Below are 21,826 nucleotides of genomic sequence, written 5' to 3' on the forward strand. Positions count from 1 at the left end.
GTGTCTGTAACTCTGTACCAAAGAGTTACGTGAAAGTCAGGAGCGCTCACTGTGCAGCCAAATCCCAGGTCCCCAGAAGTACACTGGAGAGCGCAATTACATGCAAAAAACAAAAAGAACGACTATTTGATTTAAAGCTATATTAGTCAACTGCTTTCCGACTGATGATTCAAATCTCCGACTTTCAAGGGGCAGCTCTAGATTTCACAGATGACATTTGGCCTCTTACTTCTTTGCCTCTTCACAGTTTGTCTCAAGAACCTAAAGCTAATCAGTACTCCTTTGTCTTTTATTTTTTATGTCATGTTTGTCACAATGGTAAACATCAAACCAGATGCACTGGTTTTCTTGTATGACCATGCTGCTATGTTTCCATTTCACATTTTGTATTAAAATACTTTTGTGTATAGCTAACAGTATACTCCCCTTTCTTGATAAGATTGTTTGTTCTTGTTTTCTTTAATTTTGGCTGAGTATGTTGTTTGTTGTACTCGTTCAGGTTGTAACATTTTGTTAGGAGTAGCGTTAGTTGTTAGTGCTTTAATTGTGCAATTAGCAATGATGTCTTTTTCTCCCAACTATATCCATTTTACAGAGCTAAACTAGTGTTCATTTGTTTTATATCAGTTTCTCTCATCACTGCCGCTCTCTAACTTGGCCCTGTTTTCACTCTTCACTGCCTTTTATATAGAGTGGCGTCGCTTTCTCTCTTTCTGTTCCTCTATAGCTGTTAGTGTCCTCTCTGGCATTTCAATATAATTCCTTTCTATGTGCATCTCTACTCATTTCCATCTCTTTTGCACTTTCCCTCATTTGCTCTCAGTCTGTCTGTCTCCCTTTCTGTCCTCTGCGACAGAGCAAACCCTTTAATAATACACAAGCTCCTCCGTCTCTCCTGGCAGCGGCGGCAGATTCCTACAGGATTCAATCATGGCTGCAGTAATGAGATTAGCATGGCTAATGCACACAGCTCTCCCTCCCTTCTTACTGCTTTACCTCCATCCCGACGGGCGCTCCACATGGCAGGACGGTACCCAGGGTGTGTGGATCGATTGCGGGGTGGCTGAACTGCAGCCCCCCGGTTCCACCTGGGCCTCACCACAAGGGGCCGGAGGAGAAGGGAACATCCCAGGTGAAAGGGGCAGCGAGCTAGCCAGGCAAGCAGAGAAATGTGCTCATAACAAGTGTTTCTATGTGTGTGTGCGCCAAGGATGCGTGGGGAGTATTTGGCAGCCGTCCACAGCCTCTACCTGTGTTCAAAAAGGCAGGGTAGAGCCTGGCACTCCAGACAGGCAGCATGGAGAGGAAGAAGAGGGGGAAGGATTGAGGGATGGAGGGATGAAGAGGTGATGAGACAGATTAGCGCGACCTCCTGGGGGTTTATTGTCAAGCATGCCTCGCCGAATCCTGCACCCCGCAATTCTCCAAACGCCGGCTTCCAGTATAAAGCACACAGATGTGCAATTTATACATTTAGGAACTGCTTTTATTCAGCGTGACTTGCAACAATTTCAGTAGATAAGCTTAAAATGATCTATCGCCAACATTAGAAGCAGCCGATGATGAATGCGGGATTCTAACCAATACACACACACACATAAAGAGAAATGAACTAACAGAAGGATTCACAGGCAGAGAGAGCACAATTGCGTCTATCTTACATCCAGTGTCTTTAAGCTGCGCCGAGATCTAAGTGGATGCAATCCTTCACAGCTTTGATTGATTTCTTAGTCAAATTAGCTGATTCGTTAATCTATTAGTGAACTGAAGATGCATAACCAAAAGGTCTCTAAGACTTCCATTCAACTTAAAGATATATTACTCAGAGAGCCTTTAGTGAGTGATGTTATATAACTCAAAGGTTCCTGAGGCTATCATTCAACCTGAGACAAACAGTAGCACTGTGAGACTCAAACTGTAAATCTAAACTGAGAGACACTACCGCCACTACCACTCATTAAGTTAGAGTTACCACAGCGGCTTTGATGATTAATTCTCTGTAAGCAAGAAACAAACTAACACCTCTCAGGTCACATATTAATAATATTTGCAACCATGGAGCACTACTGCGATTTGCAAAATGTGACTTAATAGTCACTGTCTGAAGCCCTGCAAAAGCCCTGCTTTGTGTGTCTGTAAGAGCACTAGGAGGGAGACAGAAAAAAACGAAACGCCAGTGGCTTTAAAACAACATGACTATTTTTGCTCAATGTTCGCAATACAGTCATTGCACGTGGAACAAGCAGTGTACCAAGTATATTTCAATATATCGCCCACCCACATCCATGTTGAGTTATTTTGTCACGTCAGTAGTTTGCCACGAGTCAGTCAGTCGTGAGCCGACTCACGCAATTAACATCAACCATAGTCTTTTCCTAACCCTAACTACAACGTGAGTGGACTCATGTAAATAACGCTGCCTTCACATGCTTCATGAAAATATCATATTTACTGTATTTACGAGTTACAAGCACATGAATGGCCCTCCAAAGTCATAACTACGAGTGGGAAATTTCGATGATTCTTAAGTTGCCATGTTGTGACATTTGTGTGACGTTTCAAAGCAGCTTAAATGTCGAAAAGCATGAAAACAGTGTCAACAATTGATGGTTAAAAATGTTATCTATTTCCCTATTTTGTTCCTTATTTTGCACATTTTATTATCTGCATCTATTAGCTGTAGCAAACAAGCAAACTTTTAACTATAAAGTAAACCAGGCGAATATACTAACATTGATAACAACGTTATTTTGCATCAATGCATAAAAATGGCAGGTCCTTAACATTAAAATGCAACCCATCTTCTTTGTACCCTCCATATTGTTCCAACTTCAAAACCTTAAAGCGCATGAACAGAACGAAGTTGGAAGAACAACTTCTCAACTCGGAAAGTACGACCTTCCAACATCACATGAATGCAGCATACCATGAACCACAATTATTTCCTTAACCAGGTTGTTTTGTAAACTACTACCTAAACCCCATTCAGAGTCAAGACACATTGTAAAAAGCTGCCCCTGGCTATGATGCTCTGGGCTTCTACCCAGGCGTCAAGATATGACAGGTAGGGATGAGATCACATTGCAGAAAAAGCAGCTGATTGGTAAAGTGAGCAGGTTTGAATTGCTCCAGTTTTACCAAACATTGCAATAATGCAGAGAAGCCTGCATGTCTTCACACACTCCGGGTCCTTATCAGCAAACGGCAGTTATTTCTCCCCACATACAGCTGAGAAGTCAGACTGAACTATCACCATGGTGATCAGGAAGATGTAGAGTGAAAAGCAAAGCTTTGAGAGCCAATCTTGACTTTATACGCACACTCACACACTCCACTCCCTGTCTCCTTTACAGATGCTATACTATAATCATAGTGCTCTCATACACACATACACAAACACACACACGCACTATTGTACTCTCTTATACAAACTTAGACCACACACACCACAAATACACCTGAAAACACTTTCTTTAACGCAGTCAGATTTTCGAACTCTACTTTGCAGCCACCCATGCACTCACCTTGACACACACACACACACAGTTGGTCACTAGGAGTTAGCCTACAGTCAAAGTCCTGCTCTCTCACACACACACACACGCACACGCACACACACACACACACACACACACACACACACACACACACACACACACACACACACACACACACACACACACACACACAGAAATAAATGGTGATGTGTTGTGTGCTGCTCAAGGTGAACACTGAGTAAACTAACCTCTGGCTCCAGGAGGATAAACCGTTTAATCAAGTCACGTCAGGATCACACCGGCACGCTGCATACTAAAAAGATGGGGCAGATCACTCTCGGCTGCCCTGCAGTTCACGCATGCATGAACTGAGCGACTCTATTAGCCACTTCTGATAAGGAAAATTGACTGATTTAGTTTTCTTCTTCATAAAGACATTTCTTCACCAGAAATCTCAAAATTTATTGCCTGCGCCAGATGTCTGTGACGTAAAGTAGCCTCATCCAAGTTAATGAGACAATAAATCTTGGCCTCCATCAGGATAATGACCAACATTATAAGGATACATGTTGTTATAATATTCATATGATACATTAAAACACCCCAATGCCTCGTGTGCTTCATCACAAATGACTCTCTGGTGTATGAAGACTCTGATCCAACAAGCCTCAAACTAAATGAATCACACTCCTATAGAATCAGCAGTGGTGGAATGTAAGAATTTACTCAAGTACTGTACTTTAGTACATTTTTTCAGGCATTTGTACTTGAATTGAATATTTCCATTTTATGCTACTCCACAGTATTTTGAAGGCATATATTGTACTTTTTCCTCTACTGCATTTAATTGACAGCTCAAGTTATGGGATACTTTGCTCAATTTAGATGAATACAAAATATAAATCAATTATACATCATCAAGTCTATTTTGATGATATTTTGGTATTTTGGTACTTTTACTCAAAGGAACACTTCACCCAAAAAATTATCATTTGTATGTCAATTACTTACCACATATTGCCTCACCTTGATTCTAAGGCTTTTTTACATCCTATGCAATTTGGCTTTAGGTAAAAACTTTTAACCGAAACAGCATGCTGCTACTTCCTTAAAGTAATTAAAACAAACCTAGAGGAGGAGTGGCCTCAAGTATGAGTGGCGGGAGTTTCCCAGGACTTGCACAAGCCTTTTGACACAGTCAATAATGAGATACTAAAGCTATTAATGGATTTGGAATGTGCAGTATTGTACCTATCTAATTTCTATTACACTAAATTTATCTTTTGCACATATTTGTGAATGTTGGGGGGATGGAAGGGGGGCAAACTGGTTTCAAGATAAGCAATGACTGTGCCCTGATAATAAAATTGCTGCAATTTTGCAGATATCTGCGATTTTGTAGCAATTTTGTGTTCTTGTGTGTGTTTGGGAGAAAGTGACAGATAGAGGCACTGAAAATGCATAGATATAGTAAAATGGTAGGCTGCATGAACAGAATTTTGCTTTTTGAGTTAAAAAATGTAAGAGATTCATATGCTTTCCCACAAGCTGACACAAGCTCCACCACTGGCTTCATTATAGTCACTAGCTGAAAGCTGCTCCAGTGAATACAGTGATGAAAAAAAAAATAGACTCTGCATCCTAAAACCTCCAAAAGAATACCAAGTTACTGTGAACACCACAGTCGAGAGGATGTAAAGTACCAACACACAGAAAACAACAAAAGAACAGGGACATAGAAATGTAAATCCCTGTTGTGTCTGGTCTGTCCACAGTGCAATGTTCAGCCAACATATTTTAACATCCCCTTTAACAAAAACAAAAAAAGGAGAAGGTTTTAGTCACAGCACACAATTCTAAGACTCAAAGCTGCTCAGCCTGAAAAATCTTATTGACTGGGATGAAACCACAAAGAATGAAGTTTGAGTGTGCAAAATAACATACATAGCTCGGTGAAAGTGGTAGCTAGAATAGTAAACCCCCCTTGGTACAAGCTGAATTAAATGTTTGCAAAGATGTAAAACCATTCAAGATTTTAAATTTTAATTTCCTGTAGATTTGTGACTGGTAAATCTGAGGTCACAAATTGCGATGTACATTGATTATTTGAACCTTTGACACACAACAGTTACCGTTTCTGTTCCTAAACATGTCAAAAAAAAACTTTTGTAAAAACAATGTGAAATCCACTTTTGCTGTCATTTGTCAGTTTTGAAAGACACAGCTTAAAATCTCACTTAAAAGCTACCTGTTGACCAGCTTTTATGGTAAAGTAGCCATCAGTCTCAAGTCAAAACCAGTGCATAGCTCGGTATTTCTTCAAACCTGCTCTGTATTATTGTTATTTTTGCATCAATGGAAAATGAGAAAATGACGAGACATAAAAAATAAGCCATACTGCAGGTGCTTCTTGCATAAACCTTGCGAACATTGTGCTTTCTGAGAAAACAGATAGTAGGTCATCAGTATAAGAGATGAACAAAGAGAGTTCAAACCTGCAGCCGACCACGTTGGTATGAACGAACATTCATCATTTCAAGTAATTAAGCTGCCTCCATCCTGGGTGCCAGATCAGCTTAGATGTATGTTTTATCAGGTTTAGGTCCTCATTACACTTCTGCCGGTAGCTGCCGTGTCCTCAACAGAAAGTGCTGTACATTTTGGTGCTCTGAGGAGACATTTGAGAGCTCCACAATCACAAGCTATCTTGATCCATTAACACCAAACCCAGATGACAGCGATCTAACAAAAATCTGTAGCCACTTTATTGCTGAACATGGCAGGCAAATGCATGTTGAGTCTTTGTATCATTCCAAAGAAAAATTCCAGATCAAAAACCTTCTACAACACATCATTAAAACATACTTCTAAAGTGGCGCTGGGTTGTACCTGCAGGATTCTTGATGTTTTGATCTTAACAAGTTTTTCAAATTTTAAATGAGCGAGGCGTTCATTAAATGTCAGCAGAAAAGTGAATTAAAAGCAGACTTGGAGGTTTTTAATAGATAAGCTATCTGAGAAAGACTGAGACGGTGAGTTAAGCACCAAGCTTTTCTAGGCATCTGATTATTAGTTAACCCTTAAAACCTGCATCATCAGTTTTCTTGCACAGCGTTTGGATACCATTCACAAGTATTTGAACTTTTTAAACATAATTTCTTTCAAAAACACGAAATAAAAAGGCAGTCAACAGCTTGGCATTAATTGTCCTGCATATTGCAAAAAAATATTAGAACATGACAAGAAAATTACAAAAAATGAAAGAGAGAGAGAGAAGGAGAGAGAGTTTCATTAGAAAATTAACTAATGACCAGGTAAAAATATCAAGAAAAGTACCTTTAGAAAAAGTATAATTTATTCTTTTAGGGTCATTTTTTATGTTTGTTCTGTTCCTCTTTGTTCTAATTTCAGGTAAGATTTTTCTGTTAGTTTTCAGCACACTTTTCAGGACACATAGAAATCAAGCCGCTATGCTAAGGTTTCAAAGGGTTAAACCTAAAAAATGCAGATTGGAAGCTTCAGTAAAAGTCAAAGATAAGCTGTAAGTGTAAAATATATGAAATCATATAACCAAAGCTCTCCAAAACACAAGATTTAATATTCCAACAAATGTGTGGCAAACTTGAGTATGCTGTTTTTAACAGTTGGCAGAACAGAAACGTGGTTAAAATGGAGTCCAACAAATCTGTTTACAAAACTGTTTTCCCTTCTCCCAAAATGATCTTCCAAATGACCATAATCAGCAGAAATTAGTGTGTGGGCGGACTTGATTGGGCGTAACTGTTGGTATTATCTTGTTTTATTCTTTTTAACTTAATGTGAGCAATTTAAACTGCTAATGCTCATTCTACATAATTTGCCAGCATCATGGTTTGTGAGTTATTTTATGCAATTTCTACGTTTAGCATTATTAAAAGCTGATTACCTTTTTCAAACAAACTTTCATGATGAATATTCACACATTTCAAATTTAAGGTCCACCAGCCATGTGCAACTGTTGTTGGGGTCACAGAGGATTTTAGGTTTGTCCAGCCTAGTCGGCAAAAGAAATTGCTGGCATTGTACGTTTCTGCAAACGACAGATACATTTAATTTGTGCATTTTATAGGTATCATATTAACATTTCTAAAGGGATGTGGTTCAGATTACATGATTATCAGCTGACTTTGTCGTCGGTTGGTAGAGGGGATGAGTGATGGTGTGACCCCTAAGTGAGACGGCTGCCCAGCTGCAGCCCACTGCAGCCAACTGTTTGAGTCCAACAAACAACAAAGCCAAATGTTTTGCAGAATTGGTGGCATTTCCAGTGGCAACAGTTCCACCCAAACCGGGTGCTTTTTAGCAAGACATCTGGTATGTCCAGCCATGATTTTGCTACCAAGACCAACTGTTTTGGTGAGATATTGGCGGCATTTCCAACTGTGATTGTGAAACCAAAGCTGGATATTGGAAGCCAAAACATGTTTTCACAAATATCACCAAGTGATTTTTGTGCTTAAACTTAATCAAACGTTAAGCACAGCAGTACTGAAATGTAAATAAACATAATGATTCAGCACATTCGCCACAGTATACTATACAAATGTTACGTATCAGTGGTTTGCAGAAAAAGCAACAATGCCAAAATTTATTCTAGCGATTGGATTGGTTTGTCATCAAAAGATGAAAGAACAAGTGTTGGGTTTTGGATGAAACTGGGAAAAATGTAGGCTACTTTTAATCACATTGGGAAAACTTTTAAGATTTGTGTGTCTGTGTGTTTAATGTACATATGCGTATTGCCAAACTACTTGCCCTTTTAAAACATAAATAGCACCAACAGAAACAAAAGCACAGCTTATTTAAGCTAGTGTAAACACACTAACTGTGTTTTCAAAGTGGATAGCATGTAAGTGTCTGTGTGAATTTGAGGTGAATATAATGCATTTAAATATTCTGGCAATTATTTTAGTCATAAAGTCTTTGAACTGAATTGAAACACTGCATGCATAGAGATCTGGTTTCAGCTTGTGTTGAGTTTAGTACTTGTTAAGGATATTGCAACTTGAAGACAGATTTATTTATGAACGTTCAAAAACACAACAAGAAAAAATATGGCCCAGTTTCCCGCCTGCGGAACTAGGACAGGGCCCACATATGCAATGAAGGATTTTAACCCAGTAATGTCTTCAAAACAGGAACATTTTCAGCTGTAGAGCTCTCAGCGTGATACCAAAAATGGGACAGAATCATAGAGGACACAGAGGATGCAAAACCAACACCAAAATAACTGCAGCATATGGGTTGCTGCAACAACATGATATGGGTCTTGCTGTCGTTTCCTCTGAATGTCAGCAAATTTCATCATCATGTATCATGGAAGCACAAAAAAACTTCAACCTGACCCTGAGCCAAAGCCACCGATCCATTTCCACCAAAATGACACATCCCAGAAATATATTGAGCCTAAGAAGTCCTCCACAGCTTTTTACTCACTCTGCACAGTCCAGCACACCTACCCAAAATCTCATTCTAGTCATACATATGGATCAACACCTGCTGCTATGGCAACAGACATCCCGCTTTGCCGGCCAGGCTAGTTTGGCTAGAATTGGTCATACCGTTTAAGAAAAAAAAAAAATCCTTCACATGCCACTAGTTTTCACCATGAAATGCCACTGGGCACCATCAAGAGGTTTTGCTGAGAAGTGCTTCAGTGGGTGAGCCGTCAGCTAAGGCTTGCTGCCCTGTCAAACCCAGCCCAAAGCACCCCACTTATTAGAAATTGCACGGCTCACTAGAACTGAATAGGAGTGAAAATGACAACAAATCTATGCCAGAATGAGAGGGGCTTCCATAAAGGAGAGAACAGTATAAATTGACTCTCTTACCTTTCAGTAGATGAACTCCAGAGAGAGGAAGGGAGAGAAGTCCTGTCCGTTTGAGGACAGGCTGGGTAGAGCCTCCTAAGTCTGGATGGTGCTCAGTTTGAATGTGATGTTCTTTTAAATGATGAGTCTTCTTCGATACTGTCCAAAAAGATGTAAAATTGCAGTCTTGTTGGCGGTCTACACTGTGTGCATTCTCGTCCAATTGAATCTGGTTTTCCTTTTTCCACTCAAGCAGGGAAACAGCTGTTGTCCCAGGAAATTGCTCTTTTCCCACGGGCCAGAGCAAGAAATCTCAAAAGTAGAGCTAAAGGAGAGACGGAGAAATGAGAGGGAAGGGATGTGTTAATAAAACTTTAAATTACACTCAAGTCAGGGAAACACGCAGAGAGACAGTGAGTTAGAGCCGGAGTCGGAGATAAAGATCAAATCAATGCAAAGTGTAAATTAACCAGACAGCCTTGATTAGGCGTGCATACCAAGTGCCCCTTTCTTGATTGAAAAAATGTATTTGGTCAAATACTGTCTGACATTTATCAGCAAATTCATTTATAGATTATAACCAGTTAGCATCTACAAACACACAGGTCAGCCATTAGGAGGTAAGGACAAGGATAAAAAATGTTTCAAATCAGGTACATCATTCACATGCACGTAAGATGAATATAAAAAATGACAATGCCACTTGTTTCCTCATCAAAATTTTGCCAACTTTGGTGGGTTAATAAGAACCTTCCCAATGGGATTTGTATGGCAGGGTTGGTACAATGAAGGCCTCAGGTTAACTTGTCTCATATGGTCTCAGTATCTCTGCTACAGCTGGTTTTATCTGCTAATCTACCGAGCTCCTCCCCTTTGCAACATCCATCTTCACTTGTCATATCTTGTAATACTTCACACTTGGTTTCTGGACAGAAATCTGGTCACTGTCTCTTTGCTCCTTTCATTTTCTTATTCTCTCTGCATCCTGGCTTTTTTCTTTTGAGCCCCTGATTTTTGTGAGGTATTTTGACTTAGCTAGTCAGGGTGCCATTTACACCTGGACATTAGGGACACATATATATTCTGCAAATCTAACCCCTTCTGTTACAGCCTGTTCTCACTCCGAACCAACAAATACCACCACTCGGTCAATGATGTCAGCCTAAGACCCAGATGCAAAGAGGAACCTTTTTAAGTGGTATGATACACACCGGGCGTGTCAGTTTTTAAGGCAGCGGGCAAGAACTCAAATGCCGGTGCATTGTAGGGTTGGAAATTAACTTTTTTGTCCACCTGCCATTGTGGCTGATGGATCCCAAATCTACCAGCAATTCAAGAGAGTACTATTGCTTTTATGGATGGTAAGTGAGACAAATCTTGCAGCCACTTGAAAATTTTATATACATTTTATATAAAGATTTTTTTTTATTTATCTATTTATATTTACCTCTGACTGTTAAAAAGAAGCACTTATTAAAATGTGAACATCTGAATATGGGCAACACATTAGGTAGACTGCAGTTACAGTGAAGTTGCTACGGGCAGCCAAAACATGTGAGAAAAGGACAAATTCTTCCAACAATCCCAAAACCAGACAGAACATCCAAATCTGTTACAGTGTTTCTCACATTCATGCGGCAATTGCGAAGACCAGCAATTACTTGGTCCAACTGATCTGTTAAGATGCACTAATGATAGCAACAATCAGCCCATCTTATGTATAATTTACCCTCACCCTTTGGCTCAAAGACCTGAGGAACATGTCTCTAAACACAAAGGAACTATTAAACAAAAGAAATGGGATAACCTCAGGCTCATGTTACATAAACACACATCTGCTGGGCAAAGGAAGCAGAAATGCATTTGGCCCACTCAAATGTCAGAGCACATTGACACAGGTCAGCACCAACACGTCTGATATGAACGGGGCGGGGCAACTGCAGTATTTCAGGAATACTAAGTGGTATCAAGGGATAACAGAGTGGAATATCTCTTTTTCTCCATTTCTGTGTGAATCTGCTAGCTTTAAGTAAAGGTTACACGAATAAGAGTCGAAGGGAGCGTGTTTCTGAGAGAGAAAAGAGAAAGAAGAAAGGAAGGGATAAGAGGTAGGATCAGCTTGACACATGGAGAGAATAATAAAGTTAGCCTAAATGTCAAAAACATGAGGTTACTGACTATAACCTCACAAAAATGGTGGTCTTCTTGAGTATGTGTGGAGGTGGCATAAACAGGATTATCAAGGCGCAGGGCATAAGGGGGCAAGGGAAAAAAAATCAGCGTGAACTATAAAGATAAAGAAAAAAATAAGACTCCATGTCCTTGGTTCAACTGAAAACAAAATAAATGTGCTTTGAAAAAAAGAACAAACAAGGTTTCATCACGGCCTTGGCTAATTAAAGGGGACCTGTTGTGCTCATTTTCACGTTCATACTTGTATTTTGGGCATGCCTTTTAAAAGAACACTTTATTGTCCCTGCTGTTTGAGCTGAAACAGAAGAGGCTCTGCTTCAGCACCTGTCTCTTTAAGCCCCGCTCCCAAAAAAACTCAGTCTGCTCTAATTGGACAGTGTCAATGGGTATGCACTCAGCATCTCCCCACTATCATTACAGCCCGGAAATGGCAACACATTCTCATCCCAACTTCTCAAACATCACTGCTTGGTCAGTGCCGTTCACGGTTACATTTTACGTGCTCTGTATCGTTCTGCGTTTCGATGTTGACTTACACTTGTTAAATGCAGTTTGTCTTTTCAAAATACACTTCCGTTTGTAAAGGAAATATATACTTTCTGCTTGTTAGATGCATGCATGTCTTTTTCAAAATAACTCAAAACACCCCAAAAAGCATTCGCATTTGCATTAATTTTCTACAATTCTACAATTCTACAATTTCATTTAGCAGACGCTTTTATCCAAAGCGACGTACAACACAAGCAAGAATTTAGACTTAAGGAAAAAAACCCTTAGTTTTGTTGTGCAATACAAGCGCATGGTCAGGTTCAGAAAAAAAAATCATGGTATGGCTCAATATTCATATGGGTAGCGAAAAGCAGGCAAACATCAGGTGAAAATCCAGGGCTTGTTCGACCCATCCACCACTCCATCCACCACTCCATCCACCACTCCATCCACCACTCCATCCACCACTCCATCCACCACTCCATCCACCACTCCATCCAACTCTGTTTTTTTCTCGCTTGTGTTCAGTCAGACTCTTCTCATCCAATTTCTGCTTTTGCTTTCTTGTCAAAGCACTTTGTAAAGTTTTTTAAGGTGCTTCATTTGCCAAAGTCTTCTTTGGGGAACATAATTTGCAGTTGAAAATAAGGCAATAAAACATAGCATATTACAATATATGTTATGATAATTCTCAATATATTGCAAAAGGTTTGAAATTGCAGTAGCATTGTATAATGACTTAACTCTCGTGATAATATTGTATCGTGGGGCCTGTGGTGATTTCCACCCCTAATTATTACATGTTTCTTGACATCAGCATGTAGTAGCAGGGTATGTTATGTAAATACTTGCAGTAACACTCCTGATGAGAGCAGATGATGATAGCCTATAAAGAAATCCCACACAAAGTGGTGTCAGCTTGTCCCAAAAGTAGAAAAAAACTTTGCATTCAGAAGAGTCTGAAGCCTTTTTTTACATACATATCTTACATTTCCTTACATTACTTACATATTATTTGAATTTTGGCCAAGTTAAATATGAGAATCCAACACTGTTACATCATATATATGACAGATAAAAGGACAAGCATAACAGGTCCCCTTTGAACAAAGCTGCTAATAAGTCACAGGAGAGAGAGATGTGAGAGAATGATGGGAAAACCAGGCTAGCATTCTGTAGAAGGAAGAGACAGATATGGTGTAGATTCAGGCCAAAATAAATGGGTGAAAATGATGTTTTGATCCACTGCAGTGTCCAACAGTAAGCTTGAGGCCATAATCCATCAACGGACAGGGAGAGAAGGCGCGAAACGCTGTGATATAGAGGGAAGGAAAGGGAGGGTGGACAGTGAAGGACAAGAGGGAAAAAAGTAAATGGAGTCTGGGGATGAATGAGGAGAATAAAAAAAAGTGAAGGCAGCCTGTTAGACTGAATGAAATGAAGACGGAGCCACAAAGAGCGCTATTAAATAATTTATCAAGAAGGGATGAAGCATTAAGCCCACATATGATCAAAATAAAGATGGTCTGTGCCTCTGCGAATCTAAATGACACAAGCAAAGGAGCTGAAATTGTGGTTTGCTGCACTCAACGACCGAGTGTTTGAAAAATGTCTTTGAAATAATGATGAGATATTTTTTAGTTTATTAAAGTTGAAATTCGCTGTTTTGTATAACCGCCCGTTCGAAAACATAGCCCCTGATGGTTACCAATATTCTCTTTTTAACTGTCAGGGAATCAACTGACAGCAAATCAGTTTTAAAAATGCTTCTAATTAGCTGTTACTTGGTTCAGCGTGGAAACATTTAAACTTCTGAAAACTGATAATTAACATGCATAATGTGAGCTAACACATGGCCTGTGAGATTACTGTGCCAATGGAAGCATGCTTTTGTTTTGATTAATTACTAGAATATTTGTGCTAACAGGCCTCCATGATCCATATCCTCCCATAGTTGGCATGTACAATTATTGCAGAAGCAAAAATGCAATTTGGGGTTATGTAGAATCATCCAACATTGAAACTTAACTGGACCGTGGAATTTTGCTATAAAGTGTGATAAGACTGGAAAAGACTAAAGATTAACTGTTGAACCAACTAATTCACATCCCAAATCACCAAATATCGCCTCTTGGTCAATGCTACTCAAGTCTACATGTGATGCACTAGGCATCCTCCTTCATCTGTTGTTGACGTTTTTGAACAGCGTGCCAATTGACGCCTGTTAGATACATTTATTTTTTCAAAATATACTTCAGGGAAGCGATTTTTTGAGGCTATATGTCAATACATTATAGACAATAATTATTAGACAATATACAGTATAGTCTCATATCTCGATATGATATAATATCTTTATATAACCCAGCCCTATAATATGTATAATATGCCCAGTGGCATATTATACCATCCCAACAGGTGTCGCCTGGTCACATTTTCAGCTAACAACGCTCAGCAGTATAATATACTGCCACAATAGGTGCCATCCCGACGACTGGCAGTCAATCATACCTCTGCAAAAGTTAATGTCTGGTCATGTTATAAACTGACGCTGCCCAGCGGCATATCACACCGCAACAAAAGGTGGCTTTTGCATCAGTGTCTGACACAAAAAAACATTGACCAAGTGGCAGTATTTGATGACCTGGGAATAAAATGGGCTGGTAGAAAAGTAAATTTTTGCAGTAATTACCTGAACATGGTGCAGCTTGTGCTGTATTTTGCCCCAACACTCCCTATAAAATAAGCAACTACAGTATATTTTGAGCTAAAGCAAGTTATCATGTAAGGTAGCCCATCCAACATAACCAACTTTCAGTTTTCACTTGTATTTATGTGAGACCTGTACTTTACATTATTATTATTTAGTATGTAAAAACTATTAAATATAGGCCAAATGAAGTTTTTGAGTTTTCATTAATGTTTACATTCATTGTTATGCTCACCCACACTTTGTTCAGAGGATAAATATAGAAAAGAGATCAGTCCGTTGTGATTAGTGAACAGGCATATGAACTTGCAAACAGACTAATGGGAGACCTTGTCCTAACTTTATCCTCAGCCGTGCATACTAATACGTTTGGAGAACAATAATGCTCTGCAATGCTGCTACTAATCCCTCATTGGAGGTATTAGCACTGCTCACTTACACCATCATATACTGTATACCCCAGTAAAATTTCAGGAAGGTATGACATATTACACACTGTCTTAGCCTTTGCCAAGTCAAGCCATCCCATGAGTGTGGAGAAAGGGCATGAGAGAGGTAATGAGAAAGAGGGAAGCTGGAGGAGGAGAAGATGAAGGGGGTAATAGTTAGAAGAAGGACTGAGAGAGCCAAAACAGCTGATGGGGCAGAGATTTGGCAACGAGTGCAGGAGGAGGAGGAGGGAGTGTGAAAGATGAGGCTGAGGAAGGGGACAAACACACAGCCTACAGAGCGAGCGTGCACGTAACTGCAGGTCGGGAAGGAGAATGACAGCATTAACAGATAACAAGCGATGCTTTGAGGAGGAGGAGAAGAGGGAGACTTTAAAGGTGAAGGAGGATCAAACACAGATCCACACAGAGAGAAGGGCGGTAGGGGAGGGTTGAGTGGGTGACTGCATGTTTCCCATTAAGCTGTTGTCCCTGGCAACCATATAGTCTCTTTCTCCTTTTCTTTCTTACTTTTCTCTTTTGCTCACTGCAAGCCAAATGATATCTCTTTAATGCACATCCTTACTGCTTTCTTCTCCTCCCTGCTGCACCCAACTATCTCTCCTTTCCTTTCATCTACGCTCGAGTCGTGCCGCTTTTCTTCGCTGTCTCTCTCATCTCTCTGTAGACACGACTTTCTTCCCTCTTAATGACCATTTTCTTCTTCTCTGCTCCCGCATTCTCTCCTCCCCTCCTCTCCTGTTCTTTCCAACTTAAAAAAAAACAATCTCTTCTCTTTTTGTACTTGTGCCATCCAATCTCCTGTTGTCTTTGTCTGAGTGGGTGTGCGGTTGACATTCGGATGACCGCCACACAGCCAGAAGCCACTGTTACTGCCACTACCCACAGTGCACAACTCTAACCCGCCTGTTGAAATTCCTCCAGCCCGACAGCCCCATGTGAGCTGACTGGTCCATCAGCTGTGGGACAAAGTCACACCCACATGCTGATTAACAAGCGCACACACAAATTCACACGCAGACGCAACACTGCCCTCATCCTTTTCTAACACCCCGAATGATGACAAACTTTGCCGTACACACACACACACACACACAGTCGCTTAGACAAACATCATGTGGAAAATCGGCTCGGGAAATGTTGATTTAAAATGTTCTCCGCTGAGAAAGACACTCAATCTAACCAATGGCTCCAGTGGAAATGTTCACTTGCCACTTGCAAATGAGTAAGCACGCTTAGTCAGCCCTGTCTAAATAAATATAAGCTGAACTCATATACCATGTGAGGCCAACCCTGAATTCACACCAGAAGCAACACATCAGCTGCAGTGCTAAAGCAGCGTCCATCCATCCACACAACAGCAACAAATTCTGCAATTGCCGACGCTGTCCTCACCACCAGCTGTCCTTCAAGCCCCAGAAATGTGAAAATAACAGTGGATGAACAAATGACTACTATTAGAAAAACTATTTGTCCATTCAATGGCCAAAAAAAGAGGTAAATGAAAAGGAGAAAGAAATAGGTCTTGTTTTTACCGAGACATTTTTCACAGTTTTGTTCTTGTACTCCCAGACTATTAGATTTGAAATGAAAAATCAACAACAGGTTAAAACTCTGACATTAAACTTTAATGTCAAGGTCGTCACATCCACACTGGCTGAACAGTGTTGAATTTATGGCTCTTTTAAAACAAAGTCCACCAGTTTTTGGCTGATGCAGAAGGACAGTGATCCTTAACATACAGCCAAGGTTACTGAAGAGCTTTTCTTGCTCCATTTAAAAGTGGAGCAGTCTTTACTGGTCATGTTGTCATGTTGAAGACGAGACTATGGGCGGCAAAAAGCTCTCGAAACAAGCAGGAAAAGAACAGTGCTGGATTTAAGTGAAATTTTGGGCAGTGAGTACATGTAAGATGATGGTAGTACCACCAACATTAAGAGTTTAGTTGGTTTAAATCGAGTCTACAGGTTTGAAGTGCTGCACAAACGGCAATGAGAGCTCTGCTTAAATATGCCAAACTTTGTCACACAATACTCAGGTGAATATGTAACATCATGAAAGGTCATAATGCTCTCAATTTTGATCATTGGCACTTAGTTTGGAAATATATAAAAGCTTAGTAGGCAGAAAACAAGAACCTTCATCAGTGTCTGACTCAAGAGCGCAAGGTTGAAGCTTTTTCCTGGATTCCCCATACCAGGAATAGGCATTTTTAAGGCGCAGTTTGGGATTTTTGAAGTTGGGCTATATGAGATACTTATGTACAGTCAGTGCATTACATACAGTAGCTGGTGGTTGGCATGCTCCAGGTTTTCAGAAACAGACAGGGCGTGCATGCCATAGCTCAGCATTCCCATGCTGTATAGAGGGGTTGATATCAAAACATGTTTTAGCCACTTTAAAAATGCCTATCTAAAAAATACAATATCCGTCTTAGTGGCAACCTGCTGGCAGCATGCAGTGTAGTGGTTAGCACTGTAACCTTGCAGCACGAGGGACCTGTGTTCAAAAGCTGGGTTGGGTCAAGGTTTGGACCTTGGGTGGCTGGGCCCTTCTTGTTGGAGTTCACGGGTTCTCTGGTTTACTCCCACAGTCAAAAGACATGCAGGTTAAGTTAACTGGTGACTCTAAACTGGCTGTAGGTGTGACTGTGGGCATGAATGTTTGTCTGTCTTTATGCAATATTCTGAGAACCTGTCCAGGGTTTACCCTGCCTTTCGCCCAATGACAGCTGGGATAGGCTGCAGCCCCCCCGTGACCCTTAAGAGAATAAGCAGTTATGGACAGTAAATGAATGAATAATCAACTTGGCCTATACAGTTGGATTAGGAAGCGCCATGACATTTCCATACTAAAATGATGCAGAAAAGGTTTTCAGTCATGAATAAAAATTAACCTAATTGCAGGAAATGAAGTGCGTCCCTACAAGTATTAAAACAAAACTTACACCTTTGTTATTTTCTTTATTATACAAATCTATCACAGGATATAAAATTGAAGCTGAATTACATCTGCCACCTACTTTAAAAGTCCCTATAAGGATGCTTTCTGACCTGGGCCACACATTAACTGTGATATGTGAATTCAACCATCAGTTCTGTTAGCTTTACTTTATTTAAGTATTTCTAAAAATCCTTTATTCAAGTATTTCTGAAAATCCTAATCCTTCCTTGGAGCTTCAAGGATGCAATCAACTAGTCTTGATTAGAGGGATGTAATAGTTTTCATAAAAAAATAAACAGGGTTAGAGGATCAATTTTCTTGGATCAATTTTTACCCAAGTCACTAATAGAGCGCTGAAAACATCACTGTGTGTGATAACTGCCCTTTAGCCGAGTTGTTTAGACGTTGCAAATTGAAGCATATGCTTTAATGGTGCATTACAAGCCTTGTATCATCTTAACGGCCCCTAGGTTCTCTCACTGGAGCGTATCTGTGGATTATGAAGCTGCTGTTGATTGCGTTTGCAAAAGTGGGAGTAATTATCATACACAGTGCATGTGGATTAAACACGGACTCGGAAATGGCTACCGCATCGTCTTTATGTTATTACTCCCTTGGTGCCATTATAAGATCCCAAACATATATTCGATATCTACTGCACACACTCATTGTATATCCCCAAGAGAGCCTTTGCAAACACATCTAAATGAGCCAAATCCCCTCGCATCAGCCCAATGGCTTCCCCTTGTCTCGCTCCACCCTGTCCATAAAAACTATCTCATCCCAACGCCTTTAACCACCACACCATCACTGCCTATTTAGCTCTGCCTCATAATCACAGGATCAGCCACTGACAGCCAGGACTGATGGTGATGGAGGGACAAAAAGAAACACTGAAGAAGAGGGAGAGAGATTTGCACCTCTGTAAGGAGAGAGAGAGAGAAAGAGACAAAGAAGGAGGGGAGGTGGTGGTGAGGAGAAGGCACAGCCATTTTGGCGACCCCGGAGCACATCAAAACAGATGACTCAACGGGATAAAAAGAAGGATTTAATGCAGCCAACGCAGCCCTAATGTTAAGAAAGATGTAAAGTGGGAGGGAGGCAGGGAGGGAGAAGAATGGGATTTTATTCTGAGCCTGTTTGGTAATGTAAAAGCATTTTAAAACAGAACAAGAGGAAGAGAAAGGAGATGGGGCTGATGAGCAAGACAGGGATTAAAAATATAGTACAAAAGCAAACAGACGAGGAGAGGTAGGCCTCTCTTCAAAACTCTTCCCATCCATTTCACTTTAAACCTGGATCATTTTTTTCTCCTTTCTGACATTTTATTCCCTCTCCTTTCTCTCCTCTTCCCCGTTCTTTGCATTTTCTGTCCTTTTTCTCAAAGGAATAAGGTCCCAACTCATAAAACAGCGCATCAACAAGGAGATTACCAGCATGCTCGCTCTGAATTCCCCAGCAATTTTCACTCCAGTCGGCTTGCTCCTATTGTCGCTCTGTTTCATTTCTGTCTTTGTATTCTCTCTACAGCTGTCTCTCTTTCTCCTATGTTAGTGGAAAGCCAAACTTTAACTCAAGAAACAGCCCAAAGATTATCATACTTTTAATAAAATTCTCTCCACTTCTATTCCTTCCTTTCATTTTGCTCTTTCGTGTCCACCAAGTGTACACTCTTACTCAAAGCAATTGTTAATATGTTGCTGCATACAAATGACGAAGCCCCAGCCGCAGTCTTGACCAAGAAACCCTTTCTTCACTTGTAAATTTAGCATTGTGTGTGTCAGAAATCAGAAAAGTTAAACTGTAACAAATAACTGTAAAATACAAATCCAAGCAGTCCATCTCAGTTTTTCAAAATACAACAAATACTTTACACTTTAATGCTACTTGGTGACAAAATTACTGCTGTAAAAATACAGCCAAATTTAACAGTTACGCAATTATTTTATTTTATTTTTTTATTTTTAACCTTTTATAACCTGAGCAAGCTTGATTTCTTTCTAAAACATAGGAAGAAGGCAATGAGCAACTTAAGAAAAAAAAGACCAAAATATTGGAAAAACAGAAAAAGTTTTTAAAACAAACAAAACAAAAAAGGGCAAATGAGACTAATAAAAAGTGTTTAAAAATCATAATAATTAATAATAATAAAAATAATAAAATAACAATTTTTAAAAATGTATCAAAATTATAAAAAGATTTTTCCCTAGTTTTTCTCTAGCTTTTTTGAAAAAAATATTTTCTGAATCTACTTATTTTTAGCAGTTTGTGGAACATTTCTCACTAAGTTACTCAATGCCATTTTTCCTGTGTTTTTGAAAGAAATCAAATCAATTAACTCAGGGTTCAAAGGATAAATACTTGTAAAAGGTGTCTGAAAGCAGCAGAAGAACAGTGATGTCGCTTCAGGTTTAAAGGCTCAACAGTTTTCTACAGTTTTTCTTTTTTTCAAACTAAAGTAAAACATTATAAATTGTGATGCTTTTTGGAGCCAACATTACTGCTGTCCACCTCAAAGTCTACTGTAATAAATGAAACAGTAATTTACTGTTGAAGTAATTTCTGGTAATGGCACTGTGAAATAATGGTAGGATGCTGGCAACTACATTAGTTTACTGTCATTTTAAAGAACAGTTTGGTGTAGTGTAGAATCTGCATCAGTCTCAAGAAAATAACGGTAGCAACAAATAAAGACCCTGACAGAGACATGTGATACAATGGAGTAAGTGCTCACTGCCATTGATCCCAACTGACGGACCATCAGGCGGTTTGTATCACCCATCCTTAATTGGTCCTGACTCTGCAGTATGGCTAATCTATGGCTGAGATCAATCTGACAGTGACAAACCAGAGTCAGGCGTGTGTGAATGTGTTTTGCCTTTGTCTGTTTGAACCAATATGATTGGGTTTAGTGCATATACAGCATATCAGTGGACAGCTTCGATAATGAGGGTAATGATGAGCTACAGTGCAGACAGTATTGAGAGTAAGGCTGTACCCGACTCAGAATTATGTCAGGTGAATCAGATCCGGCCATTAAATAAGACGATTTGACGATTAGTTTTTTTTCATATAAAGTTTGAAAGTTTTAACTGGGCTCAGTGTGGCAGCTGCATTCATAGCAAACAAGTTAACAGTGCTAGGGACAGATCCATATGCGCAACAAATTTTTTTTGCTGACACTAGATAGAAAACAAAAGCCAGAGACTGTGTTGCATTAAGTTGCTGTGAGCTGAAATTTCACCACTTCTGAGCAGAAGAGAGAAAATAATGTTATTTCTGAGCCTAACGGGGCAGGGACACTGCATCCTCTAACTAGGACTAGTATGAAAGTTAAGACCACTCAGTAACAGCAAAATAAGTGAACCAAATCCAGAAAAAAATCCAGAAGTACACTGCACACCGCACTGACTACATTTTTAAAAAATTTAAAAAAAAAAAAAAAAAAAAACCCTGCTCAACTTGGTAACTACTGTTACAACTACAAATAGAGACCAGAATGTAAATCTACTAAAATCTTGTCCGAGAGCCAATAAATTCTGCACACATACAGATATCTGTTAACAAAAATTACCAAACTTTAACTTGCCTATAAATGACAGTAAGCACAGATGACAAACACTGACCAAATAATTTCCCAAATGCAAACTTTAAACTCTAATAAATAACACTGCGCTCTAATATTTTAAATTACTT

The 21,826-nt window shown here is 39.7% G+C and overlaps 1 long non-coding RNA gene across 1 annotated transcript in view; it reads right to left on the reverse strand.

Annotated features, from left to right (window-relative positions):
• The window catches only part of LOC148190051 (uncharacterized), a 224,433-nt gene that overhangs the window by 110,587 nt on the left and 92,020 nt on the right, over window positions 1–21,826 (reverse strand). The window contains exon 3 of the long non-coding RNA XR_015776157.1: window positions 9,368–9,671. This is a non-coding gene — a long non-coding RNA (uncharacterized LOC148190051). The remainder of the gene's footprint in view (window positions 1–9,367; window positions 9,672–21,826) is intronic.

Source organism: Plectropomus leopardus, chromosome 3 (assembly GCF_026936395.1).
Source record: "Plectropomus leopardus strain MGB_pleo_1.0 chromosome 3, ASM2693639v1, whole genome shotgun sequence".
NCBI lineage: Eukaryota > Metazoa > Chordata > Actinopteri > Perciformes > Serranidae > Plectropomus > Plectropomus leopardus.